The following is a 15,869-nucleotide window of genomic DNA, read 5'->3' as shown; positions in this document are numbered from 1 at the left end:
TTCAAATCTCCTCTCATTGCCTTTACTACTTCCTTAGTGTACAGACTGAATAACTTCGGGGATAGGTTAAACGTTGTCTTAGTGCCTTATCAACTACTGCATCCCTTTCATTTGTTTCGGTTCTTGGAAGTGCGAATTAGCAATTACGTGATGCCTGAGTGTAAGTACTATGAGCTTATCCCTTCTTGCAGTCAAGTTGCACCATAAATCTCTTTCCCCTGGAATTCGATCCTTAATTATCCGATTTACTCATCAAATCTTCGTCGTTCCTCAGAAGGACCACATACCAAAAATTTGAGTTCTCCTCTTATAGATGCTTTTTATTATTTACTTTTCTTTTGTGTGTAAGGCAGTTGAGATATGATGTAAATAAATATCGTAGGCAGCATCTGCTTCTTCTTGCTGGCCTTCATCCCATATCTACACGTGGTCGCCATGTTTATCTAGTTAGTAGTAGAGGATGGCCAGATTCTGTTGCTGTCCCCTCCCCCTCACTCCTGGGAAGGAACTTGGGTAACGCATCTGTCTGTCTCTAGTATTTGTCTCTAGTGTGTGAGCGATTTCGAAATGTTTGTGTGGGTATTAGCCCAGTGTTCACCTAATGGGATGTGGGAAACCGCACTGCGGCCGGTCGGTACACTCACATGCGTCGTTAATTTACCGAATGGATTCGATCTTTTACTGTCACCCACTCCCCCTTCCCCCCCCCCCCCCTCCGAATCATGGAAGTGACGTGCTAACGTGCACGGCTATTCAGGTAGGCAGCCTGAAAGCAGATAATTAATCTTACTATCTCAATAAATGTTAAAAAAATTCTAGATGATCAACTGAGACCAGACCGAACTGGTTGTTGTTGTTGTGGTCTTCAGTCCTGAGACTGGTTTGATGCAGCTCTCCATGCTACCCTATCCTGTGCAAGCTTCTTCATCTCCCAGTACTTACTGCAACCCACATCCTTCTGAATCTGCTTAGTGTATTCATCTCTTGGTCTCCCTCTATGATTTTTACCCTCCATGGTGCCCTCCGATGCTAAATTTGTGATCCCTTGATGCCTCCGAACATGTCCTAATAACCGGTCCCTTCTTTTTGTCAAGTTGTGCCACATACTCCTCTTCTCCCCAATTCTATTCAATACTTCATCATTAGTTATATGATCTACCCATCTAATCTTCAGCATTCTTCTGTAGCACCACATTTCGAAAGCTTCTATTCTCTTTTTGTCCAAACTATTTATCTTCCGTGTTTGACTTCCATACATGGCCACACTCCATACAAATACTTTCAGAAACGACTTGCTGACACTTAAATCTATACTCGATGTTAACAAATTTCTCTTCTTCAGAAACGCTTTCCTTGCAATTGCCAGTCTACATTTTATATCTTCTCTACTTCGACCATCATCAGTTATTTTGCTCCCCAAATAGCAAAACTCCTTTACTACTTTAAGTGTCTCATTTCCTAATCTAATTCCCTCAGCATCACCCGACTTAATTCGACTACCATCTATTATCCTCGTTTTGCTTTTGTTCATGTTCATCTTATATCCTCCTTTCAAGACACTGTCCATTCCGTTCAACTGGTCATCCAAGTCCTTTGCTGTCTCTGATAGAATTACAATGTCATCGGCGAACCTCAAAGTTTTTATTTCTTCTCCGTGGATTTTAATACGTACTCCGAATTTTTCTTTTGTTTCCTTTACTGGTTGCTCAATATACAGATAGAATATGATCGGGGAGACGCTACAACCCTGCCTTACTCCCTTCCCAACCACTGCTTCCCTTTGATGTCCCTCGACTCTTATAACTGCCATCTGGTTTCTGTACAAATTGTAAATAGCCTTTCGCTCCCTGTATTTTACCCACGCCACCTTTAGAATTTGAAAGAGAGTATTCCAGTCAACATTGTCAAAAGCTTTCTCTAAGTCTACAAATGCTAGAAACGTAGGTTTGCCTTTCCTTAAAGTTTCTTCTAAGATAAGTCGTAAGGTCAATATTGCCTCACGTGTTCCAATAGTTGTACGGAATCGAAACTGATCTTCCCCGAGGTCGACTTCTACCAGTTTTTCCATTCGTCTGTAAAGAATTCGCGTTAGTATTTTGCAGCTGTGACTTATTAAACTGATAGTTCGGTAGTTTTCACATCTGTCAACAGCTGCTTTCTTTGGGATTGGAATTATTATATTCTTCTTGAAGTCTGAGGGTATTTCGCCTGTCTCATACATCTTGCTCACCAGATGGTAGAGTTTTGTCAGGACTGGCTCTCCCAAGGTCGTCCGTAGTTCTAATGGAATGTTGTCTACTCTCGGGGCCTTGTTTCGACTCAGGTAGGACGAGCAAAACAGGTAGTCACCGCAGCTGCCAGCTGTCGATCAAGCCGGCGGGTATCGATGGCGCACCTGTTGGCCGTTTAGCACTCCAGTGTCTGCCTCGATATCCTGCCCCCCCTACCCCCCCCCCCCTAAGTTAGTAGCCTAGAGGGAGGCGCAGAGTGAAGAGGCTCTTGAGAAGTGGCAGAACACTCGGCAGCAGAAACGAGATGCTCTTCAGGACCTGGACTCTCTGGTAGCACAGCCTAGAGGGAGACGCAGGTGCACGGTCTGGTCTCGTGCCTGCAGCAGGAGGGACAGCAAAGTGAGACATCAATACGGATAAATTCAACTAGTTGTCTTAGCTGATAATTAGTACCACCGTTCACGTAAAGCACTAATAGCAAAGGGGTACCACAAGAATCGACGAGGCCACAACAACTCAAGTGAAAGGATTTCCTAGTAGAGAAATTACTGTTCGATAAATTAATAATGAGCTGAACAGTTGTTCCCAGAATGAGATTTTCACTCTGCAGCGGAGTGTGCGCTCAGTTGGTAGAGGTCCCGAGTTCGAGTCTCGGTCCGGCACACAGTTTTAATCTGCCAGGTAGTTTCATATCAGCACACACTCCGCTGCAGAGTGAAAATCTCATTCTGGAAACATCCCCTAAGGCTGCGGCTAAGCCATGTCTCCGCAATATCCTTTCTTTCAGGAGTGCTAGTTCTGCAAGGTTCGCAGGAGAGCTTCTGTAAAGTTTGGAAGGTAGGAGACGAGGTACTGGCAGAAGTAAAGCTGTGAGGACGGGGCGTGAGTCGTGCTTGGGTAGCTCAGTTGGTAGAGCACTTGCCCGCGAAAGGCAAAGGTCCCGAGTTCGAGTTTCGGTCCGGTACACAGTTTTAATCTGCCAGGAAGTGAACAGTTGTTGTTGGAAAGAATAGTGAAATAATCGCGTAGCTACAGAAGGCGTACATACACGTAGTTAAAACTACAAGCGAAAGATAGGAATAATTCAATATTGCAATAAGTAACTTTAAATAATATAATCCAGTTAAATAAGAGAAACTGGCATGTGCTTTGAAACACGTGACACTGAATTTAGTGGAACTGGAGCTCACTATTATTACGATAAAACGTACTTAATTACACAATACGTGATTACAAAATACTAGCAGTTTTTGATCAATCGCAAATTAATTGAAGTTTAATGAAATAGTTTATTATATGATTCTTTATCAACTTTGAAAGTTAATTTCACTGGAAACTAATTATGTGCTTGATTATGAGACTTCAAACATGTTACTGATAATGAACTCTGAACCAAGCCAAAACGTTCCAGGATAATAATATTCAGAAACTTTACGTATAATTGCTATTTAAATATATTTGCTAGTAATTTGCATTTATGTTTTTTCTCAAACTGAAAGTGAACAGTGCCTCCGATTGTTATGAAAGATGAACAGATAACTGTATGAGGTGTTTCTAATAACTGTATTTATTTAATCTCTAACTAGCAGAGCAAACTGGCAGACTTTTAATTTAGTTCTTCACTCCTTTTCTCTCGCATACGACACTGGGATTACCACACACAGCGAAGGTTTGGACCCTGTCTGGGTTACAACGACATAGTTTGAAGAATGCAATAGGAAAAAGTCATTGTCTCACTTATTACCTGAAAAATGATAACAATCAAGTAAGGGGGTAATGCTTAACAGTTTCTACACAACGTGAATGATTTTATACGATCTTACAGTTTACTGTGGACGTCGAGAAGCTGTTGTCAGTGTAGGCGACAATGCTCCAACAAATCCAACTTAATAGCGAGCGCGCTTGCAGCAACCAGAGCAGATTCAGGGACAGTGTCTGGATGTAACACGTGTTTCCTTCATCTGCCCTCACTTGCCATGGAATAGTGCCTCCCAATAGGTATACATTAAGAAGCTTCACATAGCCACAGCCACTTCCATCACACCCAGCTCTCAGTGAACATCTTACCTCGATCGCTCTCTCTGACGTCACGTCCCACTGACCAGAGACTGAGCTATCTAGCTAGCTGTTACTCTTTTACCATTGACAATTACCCAGTATCTTTACAATGTTTGACATTAATAATTTTACATTAGGTAACACAATATTTGACGTATTTACACTGCAAATAAATAGAAAATAATTATAAAAAATTGTTCAAATGGCTCTGAGCACTATGCGACTTAACGTCTGAGGTCATCAGTCGCCTAGAACTTAGACCTAATTAAACCTAACTAACCTAAGGACATCACACTATGCGACTTAACTTCTGAGGTCATCAGTCGCCTATAACTTAGAACTAATTAAACCTAACTAAGCTAAGGGCATCACACACATCCATGGCCGAGGCAGGATTCGAACCTGTGACCGTAGCGGTCGCGCGGTTCCAGACTGTAGCGCCTAGAACCGCTCGGCCACTCCGACCCGCAAAATTATTACAGTTTCACTTGATATCGATTACACAGTACATAAAATTGGCGGAAAAAAAATTGTGCGACACTCTAAACTATAAGCGCCATAGGACATTGGAGAGCATGACTGGCACCCACGGTAATCCCACACTCTGCTGAGAACTGTGTCCCACGTTTTGTAATGTCCATGGGAGTGTCGTGAAGCGCGGCGGCTTCAGTGCAATTACTGTGTTTGAATAAAAGCGTTATTTCTGCTTGCCTCATTGAGTACTTCTGTCAGGTTGGTTCTGTACTATAATGGAGACGTTTTTCTACGTGTGGTCCGAGTTTCAGCGAGCTATGCTACTTGGCAGTTGCGTATCGTGTGACAGATACCTTTGCTCTTAAGTTTTCCACACCACTATATTTGTGTGACGTCAGGCGTAAGCGTTAATACAGCCGCTGTGCGCAGTCCCTCTGAAGTCTAACCTAAACGGTGTTCCACCTGTGTCATGGGTGGCTCTGTTCTGTTCCTTGTAGACTGCGCCCCGTATCGCCTGGATGACAAAGTATATTCTGCGCACGAAGATCTTACAATTTCTTTTTAATCGCATTTTGATGTTGATAGTGATCTTAACTGCTCAATAACCTATGATGTGACAAATAATGCGCAAAAACTGGATAAATGCGCTGTGGTATTGTGTGTCAGGGTGACATCAAAGTATACAACGGGGAATGCAAGCTTGGTACTCTCCACAGGCTAGAACAATATCGACGAGGCGCTAGTAAACAATGAAGATAAAATAGATACTGACTGACGAAACGTTGACGCCCTGAGGCAACCCACTTGGATTTCTGCTTTATTTCACATGGGTCTCAAATCGTGTAACCGAGCGTGGTTGCTCACTAGTTACGACAGTGCTCCGGCACACGGGAGGACGACGCTTCAAATTCCCGTCTTGTGATCTAGATCTAGGCTTTTCGTGATATCCCTATATCGCTCCAGGCAAATGTCGGGACGGCTCGTATGAAAAGGACATGGCCGATTTCCTTCCCCATCCTCTTGTAATCCGAGCTTGTGTTCCGTCTCTAATGACCACGCTGTCGACGGGACGTTAAACTGTAATTACACGTAGATGTGCAGCTTAAACTGGCTGGGTCGCGTAAAAAGTCTTACAGCAGCTGAAGAATGACTTTACTGACCACGAAGTGTGCATGACTGGTTTCGGATGTATTTCTATCTTCAGAAATCCAAGTGCGTTACCAGTTGTGTACGAAACGTGAGATGACAGGCTAGAAGTGGTCTGTGATCTGATTTTGTGTACACAATCGGTAACGCTCTTGTCCTTTTGCTACCTTTGCGCTTGCGTTTCTGAAGACGGAAGCAATGCCGAATTGAGTCATACACACATCGTGATCAGTAAGGTCATATTTTACCTGTTGTAAGACATTTTATCTTGCCCAGAATGAAAGGCTGACCGTGTTATTTGACCAGCAGAGAGTGAAACATCTACATCTACATACATACTCCGCAATCCACCATACGGTGCGTGGAGGAGGGTACCTCGTACCACAACTAGCATCTTCTCTCCCTGTTCCACTCCCAAACAGAACGAGGGAAAAATGACTGCCTATATGCCTCTGTACGAGCCCTAATCTCTCTTATCTTATCTTTGTGGTCTTTGCGCGAAATGTAAGTTGGCGGCAGTAAAATTGTACTGCAGTCAGCCTCAAATGCTGGTTCTCTAAATTTACTCAGTAGCGATTCACGAAAAGAACGCCTCCTTTCCTTTAGAGACTCCCACCCGAGTTCCTGAAGCATTTCTGTAACACTCGCGTGATGATCAAACCTACCAGTAACAAATCTAGCAGCCCGCCTCTGAATTGCTTCCATGTCCTCCCTCAATCCGACCTGATAGGGATCCCAAACGCTCGAGCAGTACTCAAGAATAGCTCGTATTAGTGTTTTATAAGCGGTCTCCTTTACAGATGAACCACATCTTCCCAAAATTCTACCAATGAACCGAAGACGACCATCCGCCTTCCCCGCAACTGCCATTACATGCTTGTCCCACTTCATATCGCTCTGCAGTGTTACGCCCAAATATTTAATCGATGTGACTGTGTCAAGCGCTACACTACTAGTGGGGTATTCAGACATTACAGGATTCTTTTTCCTATTCATTTGCATTAATTTACATTTATCTATATTTAGAGTTAGCTGCGATTCTTTACATCAATCACAAATCCTGTCCAAGTCATCTTGTATCCTCCTACAGTCACTCAACGACGACACCTTCCCATACACCACATTATCATCAGCAAACAGCCGCACATTGCTACACACCCTATCCAAAAGATCATTTATGTAGATACAAAACAACAGCGGACCTATCGCACTTCCCTGGGACGCTCCAGATGATACCCTCACCTCCGATGAACACTCACCATCGAGGACAGCGTACTGGGTTCTATTATTTAAGAAGTCTTCGAGCCACTCACTAACTTGGGAACCAATCCCATATTCTCGTACCTTAGTTAGGAGTCTGCAGTGGGGCACCGAGTCAAACGCTTTCGGAAGTCAAGGAATATGGCATCCGTCTGATACCCTTCATCCATGGTTCGCAAGACATCGTGTGGAAAAAGGGCGAGTTGCGTTTCGCAGGAGCGATGCTTTCTAAAGCCGTGCTGATGCATGGACAGCAACTTCTCTGTCTCAAGGAAATTCATTATATTCGAACTGCAACAAACCGATGTTGAGGATATTGGTGTGTAATTTTGAGGATCCCTCCTCCTACCCTTCTTCCATCCCAAATATTTGGGCGTAACACTGGACAGAACCCTAACCTACAAAGAACACCTTAAAAATGTTGTTCAGAAGCTCAAAATACGGAATAATATTATTAGGAAATTGGAGTGTAGTTCCTGGGGTGCAGGTGCATAAACTCTACGAACAGCAGCAACATCAATAGTCTACACCACTGCTCTGTCAGAGAAGTCACCATACCAACATGGTAGACGTGCAGCTCCACGATAACATGCGTATTATCACTGGGACATTAAAATCTACCCCAATAACATGGCTCTCCGTCATCGCTAACATAGCACCGCCAAAACTAAGGCGACAAAGAACATCTATTAAAGAATGGGAAAAATAGCAAAAATAGAAGACGCAAAGTGCCTACCTATTCAAGCTCTTCTTAGAAATTTACCAAATCACCGATTGAAGTTACGAAACCCGATATGGAATAACAGCTTCATAAGAGGATAGGATAGCTTCAGCCTTACAGACTCTTGCAAAAAGAAATGGGAGAACTCAGTCAGCAATTATCACCTTATAACAAACCCCATAAAGCACTAAAAGGGTTCGACTTTGCTACGAAAGACTGGGTTAAGCTCAACCGTATCTGAAGTGTCCACACTAGATGCAAGGCCACGCTCTATAAATGGGGATTCGTAGATAACCCAAGCTGTGACTGTGGACCACCAGAGCAAACTCTGGACCACATCGCAAAAGTATGCCCTACTAGGAAATTCAGTGGATCAGAAGAGGACTTCATAGAAGCCACACCTCGAGCTATGAAGTGGATCCAAGACCTGGATATCGATGTTTAGCCAATAGCTTATAGTCTCGCATGATAATTTTTCGGAAATTTGTGATAAGGTCTTATGGGACTAAACTGCTAAGCTCATCAGTCTCTAAGCTTACACACTATGTAATCTAATTTAAACTAACTTACGCTAAGTACGGCACACACACCGATGCCCGAGGGAGGACTCGAACCCCCGGGGGGGGGGGAGCCTCACGGGCCGTGACAAGACGCCCCAGACATGTCATATTTCTGTATATCATATCACATTGACCACTAGCACGATAAGAAATTTTTATTCTCTAATTCATTATTTTCAGTATACTTGTATATATATTCTTTTGCAATGTAATGACAATTTTTGTAAATATGCTGCTGGCATGTCATACGATAAATAAATAAGTCCGACCTAGACAGCTTAAATACATATCTACGCATGTGTTCTAGAATAGTCGCTAGCCCTCTATTTGACTTTAAGCCACACATGTATTAAACTGTAATGTTCCTACCTATAGGCGCTACAGTCTGGAATCGCGCGACCGCTACGGTCGCAGGTTCGAATCCTCCTTCGGGTATGGATGTGTGTGATGTCCTTAGGTCAGTTAGGTTTAAGTAGTTCTAAGTTCTAGTGGACTGATGACTACAGAAGTTAAGTCCCATAGTGCTCAGAGCCATTTGAACCATTTGTTCCTTCCTCGGTTCAGATGGTGCGAATATTGATACTTAAAGCTCCAAAATTTTCTGTTTGAGATTATGGTTAAGACCATGTATTTATAACCCACGTCGTTAGAGACATAGGCGTATGAAATGTTGCAGTAATCTGTAGTGGCAGCGTAGATATTTCAAAAATGGTTCAAATGGCTCTGAGCACTATGGGACTCAACACCTGAGGTCATCAGTCCCCTAGACTTAGAACTACTTAAACCTAAGGACATCACACACGTCCATGCCCGAGGCAGGATTCGAACCTGCGACCGTAGCAGCAGCGCGGTTCCGGACTGGAGCGCCTAGAACCGTAGATATTTCCCGTAACTTGGGTGTAATTAGTGACTGTGTTTTGAATGCGGATGCTTTCTCTGCTAGTGTTGCTGGTCGCTATTCACTATCTAGCAGCCTTCTTAATTAGTGCCGGCTGTGCTGGGAGCGCGGAAAGTTTGCAGGTCTCCGGAAGGGGCGAGGCCGAAGGAGGCGGGCAGCATTCCATGGGATTACCGCGCCAGTGCGGCGTTTCTTGGGCAGACCCCAGCCCCCCGCCCCCCAGCGGTCGTTATTGCGGGCGGAACAGACAAGCTCGTTAAATTTGTTCAACTCGTGTTATAACAGCGGCGCGCGTGTTCCCTCTGTCTGCTGGTCCACCCACTGCACTGGGCGCGACGCTGTGTTTTCGGCGCCCCCCTGCAGGGACCGGCGTCTTGACAGTCGTGGAAGGGAGGAGAATTCCACGCTTTAAAGCTGCCTCTACAAGAGCCGCGACTTACGGCAGTGTGTGGCCGGAACAGTATTGCCGTCAACGTCGCTTTAATGTGGCTGCAGTATACGGCAGTATCGTAGTATCGGCCGGCCCGTATATCGCTGATGGAGCAGGCAGTTGCCGTTGTTGTCCGCGAAGGGCAGAAAATACCTCTATGCCAGGGTCATATCTACCTCTATCTGTAAATGCTACCTTCCCATTCTTGCTCTTGCTTCTTCCTTCTCATGCCAAGAGCACTGCAGTACAAAATCACTTCACCTGACCAGTGAAAACAGTATTATTTCACTTTAGATCGGACGCTGGCTTCCTTTAGGCCACGGGTGGCTACCGGCGGCCCGCGGGTCTGCCTGTTTCATTGTCGTATCTTGTTTTATTCTTTCTCGTATCAATATTAGTAAATAAGTTTTCTCCTTTGAGGGCGTATTGGAACACTGCAGCTGTTGAAATTGTAGGAAATTTACAATTATTTAGCTGCAACCAGTTGCTTTTGTAGGCATTTGTTTTTCCATGATATCTGAACATGCGTTGCATCCCATCTTCAGCTGTTTACATTCACTCGCGTGTCGTGAACATTATTTCGTTATCACCTGCGTTGCAGAATTTTACCACGAAAGTTCTTAAGGCAGCTGTTGCAATGTTCACGAAGCGCTAGGGAGGAACGACAGGGTGACGGTCAAAAAAACTCGATTTTTTTTTATTTTGGAATTCGAATGTATATACATTGAAGAATTATTTTCCAATATATTAGGTGCGAGTTCCAAAAAGGAACAATTCTGTAAGTGTTTGCAACCGAGCGTGCACGGCACGCCTCGAAGTTATGGAACCGGTTTCGCGCTCATACTCCCTATTTATACCAATTTTGGTAACCCTAATTTGCTAATATTTCCAATCCCAAACAAAGCAGGTGTTGACAGATGTGAAAATTACCGAAAAATCAGTTTAATAAGTCACAACTGCGAAGTACTAACGCGAATTCCTTACAGACGAATGGAAAAACTGATAGAAGCCGACCTCGGGGAAGATCAGTTTGGATTCCGTAGAATTGTTGGAACACGTGAGGAATACTGACCCTACGACTTATCTTAGAAGAAAGATTAAGGAAAAGTAAACCTATGTTTCTAGCATTTGTAGACTTCGGGAAAGCTTTTGACATTGTTGATTGGAATACTCTCTTTCAAATTCTGAAGGTGGCAGGGGTAAAATACAGGGAGCGAAAGGCTATTTACAATTTGTACAGAAAGCAGATGGCAGTTATAAGAGTCGAGGGACACGAAAGGGAACCAGTGGTTGGGAAGGGAGTGAGACAGGGTTGTAGCCTATCCCCGATGTTATTCAATCAGTATATTGAGCAAGCAGTAAAGGAAACAAAAGAAAAATTTGGAGTAGGTATTAAAATCCATGGATAAAAATTAAAACTTTGAGGTTCGCCGATGACATTATAATTCTGTCAGAGACAGCAAAGGACCTGGTAGAGCAGTTGAACGGAATGGACAGTGTCTTGAAAGGATATAAGATGAACATCAACAAAAGCAAAACGAGGATACTGGAATGTAGTCGAATTAAATCGGGTGATGCTGAGATAATTAGATTAGGAAATGAGACACTTAAAGTAGTAAAGGAGTTTTGCTATTTGGGGAGCAAAATAACTGATGATAGTCGCAGTAGAGAGGATATAAAATGTAGACTGGCAATGGCAAGGAAAGCGTTTCTGAAGAGGAGAAATTTGTTAACATCGAGTATAGATTTAAATGCCAGGAAGTCATTTCTGAAAGTATTTCTATGGAGTGTAGCCATGTATGGAAGTGAAACGTGGACGATAAATAGTTTAGACAAGAGGAGGATGGAAGCTTTCGAAATGTGATGCTACGGAATGCTGAAGATTAGATGGGTAGATCACGGAACTAATGAGGAGGTATTGAAAAGAATTGGGGAGAAGAGGAGTTTGTGGCACAAGTTGACTAGAAGAAGGGATCGGTTGGTAGGACATGTTCTGAGACATCGAGGGATCACCAGTTTAATATCGGAGGGCAGCGTGGAGGGTAAAAATCGTAGAGGGAGACCAAGAGATGAATACACTAAGCAGATTCAGAAGGATGTAGGATGCAGTAGGTACTGGGAGATGAAGAAGCTTGCACAGGATAGAGTAGCATGGAGAGCTGCATCAAACCAGTCTCAGGACTGAAGACCACACCAACAACAACAATTTGCTGGAGCTTTGTTGAGGCGGTTTCACTCAAAATGTGAACGAAACTTTCAATAGTCCCACTTGTTGATACACTCCAAAAACAACATCCAGCCGAAGAGAAATTGTAAGCAGTGCTTCAAATTTGGCCGTATGTCTATTCACTGTACTGAATTAACGCACGTGGAAAATGCCCCTCGAATCGAAATCGGCTATGAAATGCTCCGATTCAGTGAAGACAGCGGCGATGCGCTCAGCGACCGAAAGGGATCTGAGGACGAAAACGCGGGCTTTTCAGATCAAAGTAGCAGAAAGCGGCCATCCAATAGCCGGGGCGACAGTTGTTGTGGACCAGGCATCGATGATATTCCGTAAATTTCAAGCTTTGTCCCTTTTTTATATGAAAAATACTTGTCGAGCTTTAAACGCGCTTTTCTCAAAACCATGTTTTTGGGATGGTTGTCGTCGCTCACGCTACAATTTTCATCCAATTTTAATGCGTTTAGGTCTCTACTGAAGGAAAATGAATTCTCTTCAGTTCATTCTAGTCGACCTTTCTGTGTTGATAGTACTTTTTCCGCCAAAAAAGAGAGGTAAAAAATTGCCATTTTTTTTCAAATATCTAAAATTTCGCAAAAACATTTTTTTATAAATATCTTGGATGCACTAAAATTATATCAGTAAGGATCAGGCTGATATGTTAATATCATGTTTCAGATAACCACAACCGGACTTACAGCGACAACCGTCGGTCTACCTTCTTTTAGAGCTGCCTCGGGAAAATCCCAAATACACAGTGAAGAAATTAATATTTCTCAATAAAAAGTGCCAATAAAAACTTCAGTGTATATTTTATTCGTAGCAGCTAATTTCTCTGCTACATTCCGGTACAGAAAAAAGTCCTGTATGTGAGCAATATTTTCGTCCGCCACCTTCTCGTTCCCCGTAAATAAATGCAAACATCTGTGGAGGGGGTTTAAAAAATGAAAGATTAATTTCACGGACGCTACAGCTCCGACTTTATCCACTAGGGGCGCCACTGTCGCGTCACGTGAGGAGGAGTCCCTCGACGTAAATCAGGCCCATGGGTACCAGACTTGTTTGTTGTCTTCAGCAGGTTTACCCAAACTTTTCCTCTGCTGCAAAAACATTGAGAATCATGGTACTTTCATGGAACGCCTTGTTTATTTTGAAGCTTAATACAATTATAAAAAATGAGAAAAACTGGTTTAGTTCAGTGATTACTTCAATTTTAAATCATAACTAATAACCCAGAAATCGTAATATATATTTAAAAAAAAAGTAGTATTGTCCAAATGTAAAAAGTAGCAGTGGTGTTATTAGTTTTTCATAGAGTACTTACTCACTTCCCGCGGAACACCTGTTTTCTGCGGAACGCAGTTTGGGTAACCCTGCTCTGCAGCAATGGAGACGTGGAAAAACTAGTTTCGTAAATTTGATACGTAGCTCTGCATCCGCAGGTAAGGAACAACACGGGAAGTAACGTACATAGAGTTCACTTTTTGAAGAAGGACTCGCTCGCAGTTACCGTCGTAGTAAAAGTTCTCGAGTAATGAATCGAAACTGTCTGCGGCATAAGTTCTCAGGTCTTAGAAACTCTTGAATCTGCGTGTTCCCGTGTTCGTAGACAGATATTTGACAACGGCATTATCTTTAATAGAGGTTTTATTGAATATTTCTTTTCACGTCCCAAACTCTGGTCACATATACATCGCATTTATGACATTCACAACTCTTGTCACTGTGCAAGTGAACCATAACAAGATTTTAACATGCACATTTGACTGTTAATTCCAACTTATCTTAATGAATTCGTTGAGTCCTTCCACCAAAGCACTGCAGACATCTGGCACCAACAGGCATACATCGGTGAGAAGTGTGATCTACAAGTGCATCAAGCTTCTGAATGAATCATCAGTAGTAAAACACTGAAGGGTCATACCTAGTCTGGTTGTAACTGCTAATTGGTATATGGTCTTCAATGTTGTTATTCATCTTACTAATTACTGGCAGAGTGCCTTTGCGATATATTCAAAATCGCGTTTCAACATTCTGGAAAATGTCTGTGTCAAGCATCACAACACGAGTTAAAAGTTTCGGAAAAAGGTCGCTTATTTAAAAAAGAAGGTATCAAGAAATTATGATTTCTCTATTTAGAGCTGACCTTTTTCTTTGAGGAATGCAAATGCAAGAGAGTCGCACTCATTTCCAATGTGTAGTTGTCTTTCGTTCATTCGCGGCTACACTGTGGGTTGAGTAAGCCCCTCTTCTCTCGAAATATGTTGCCGCAAACACTGCCGCGAAACACTGGCCGACGATGTTACTCAACACGTGGCTGTAATTCGTGTGACCAGTAATGTTCTACATCTACATCTACATTTATACTCCGCAAGCCACCCAACGGTGTGTGGCGGAGGGCACTTTACGAGCCACTGTCGTTACCTCCCTTTCCTGTTCCAGTAGCGTATGGTTCGCGGGAAGAACGACTGCCGGAAAGCCTCTGTGCGCGCTCTAATCTCTCTAATTTTACATTCGTGATCTCCTCGGGAGGTATAAGTAGGGGGAACCAATATATTCGATACCTCATCCAGAAACGCACCCTCTCGAAACCTGGACAGCAAGCTACACCGCGATGCAGAGCGCCTCTCCTGCAGAGTCTGCCACTTGAGTTTGTTAAATATCTCCGTAACGCTATCACGGTTACCAAATAACCCTGTGACGAAACGCGCCGCTCTTCTTTGGATCTTCTCTATCTCCTCCGTCAACCCGACCTGGTACGGATCCCACACTGATGAGCAATACTCAAGTATAGGTCGAACGAGTGTTTTGTAAGCCACCTCTTTTGTTGATGGACTACATTTTCTAAGGACTCTCCCAATGAATCTCAACCTAGTACCCACCTTACCAACAATAAATTTTATATGATCATTCCACTTCAAATCGTTCCGCACGCATACTCCCAGATATTTTACAGAAGTAACTGCTACCAGTGTTTGTTCCGCTATCATATAATCATACAGTAAAGGATCCTTCTTTCTATGTATTCGCAATACATTACATTTGTCTATGTTAAGGGTCAGTTGCCACTCCCTGCACCAAGTGCCTATCCGCTGCAGATCTTCCTGCATTTCGCTACAATTTTCTAATGTTGCAACTTCTCTGTATACTACAGCATCATCTGCGAAAAGCCGCATGGAACTTCCGACACTATCTACTAGGTCACTTATATATATTGTGAAAAGCAATGGTCCCATAACACTCCCCTGTGGCACGCCAGAGGTTACTTTAACGTCTGTAGACATCTCTCCGTTGACAACAACATGCTGTGTTCTGTTTGCTAAAAACTCTTCAATCCAGCCACACAGCTGGTCTGATATTCCGTAGGCTCTTACTTTGTTTATCAGGCGACATTGCGGAACTGTATCGAACGCCTTCCGGAAGTCAAGAAAAATAGCATCTACCTGGGAGCCTGTATATAATATTTTCTGGGTCTCATGAACAAATAAAGCGAGTTGGGTCTCACACGATCGCTGTTTCTGGAATCCATGTTGATTCCTACATAATAGATTCTGAGTTTCCAAAAACGACATGATACTCGAGCAAAAAAACATGTTCTAAAATTGTACAACAGATCGACGTCAGAGATATAGGTCTATAGTTTTGGGCATCTGCTCGACGACCCTTCTTGAAGACTGGGACTACCTGTGCTCTTTTCCAATCATTTGGAACCTTCCTTTCCTCTAGAGACTTGCGGTACACGGCTGTTAGAAGGGGGGCAAGTTCTTTCGCGTACTCTGTGTAGAATCGAATTGGTATCCCGTCAGGTCCAGTGGACTTTCCTCTGTTGAGTGATTCCAGTTGCTTTTCTATTCCTTGGACACTTAT

This window comes from Schistocerca cancellata, chromosome 8 (genome assembly GCF_023864275.1).
Source record: "Schistocerca cancellata isolate TAMUIC-IGC-003103 chromosome 8, iqSchCanc2.1, whole genome shotgun sequence".
Taxonomy (NCBI): Eukaryota; Metazoa; Arthropoda; class Insecta; order Orthoptera; family Acrididae; genus Schistocerca; species Schistocerca cancellata.
The sequence above is the reverse complement of the archived record's forward strand: the minus strand, read 5'-3'. Positions refer to the sequence as shown.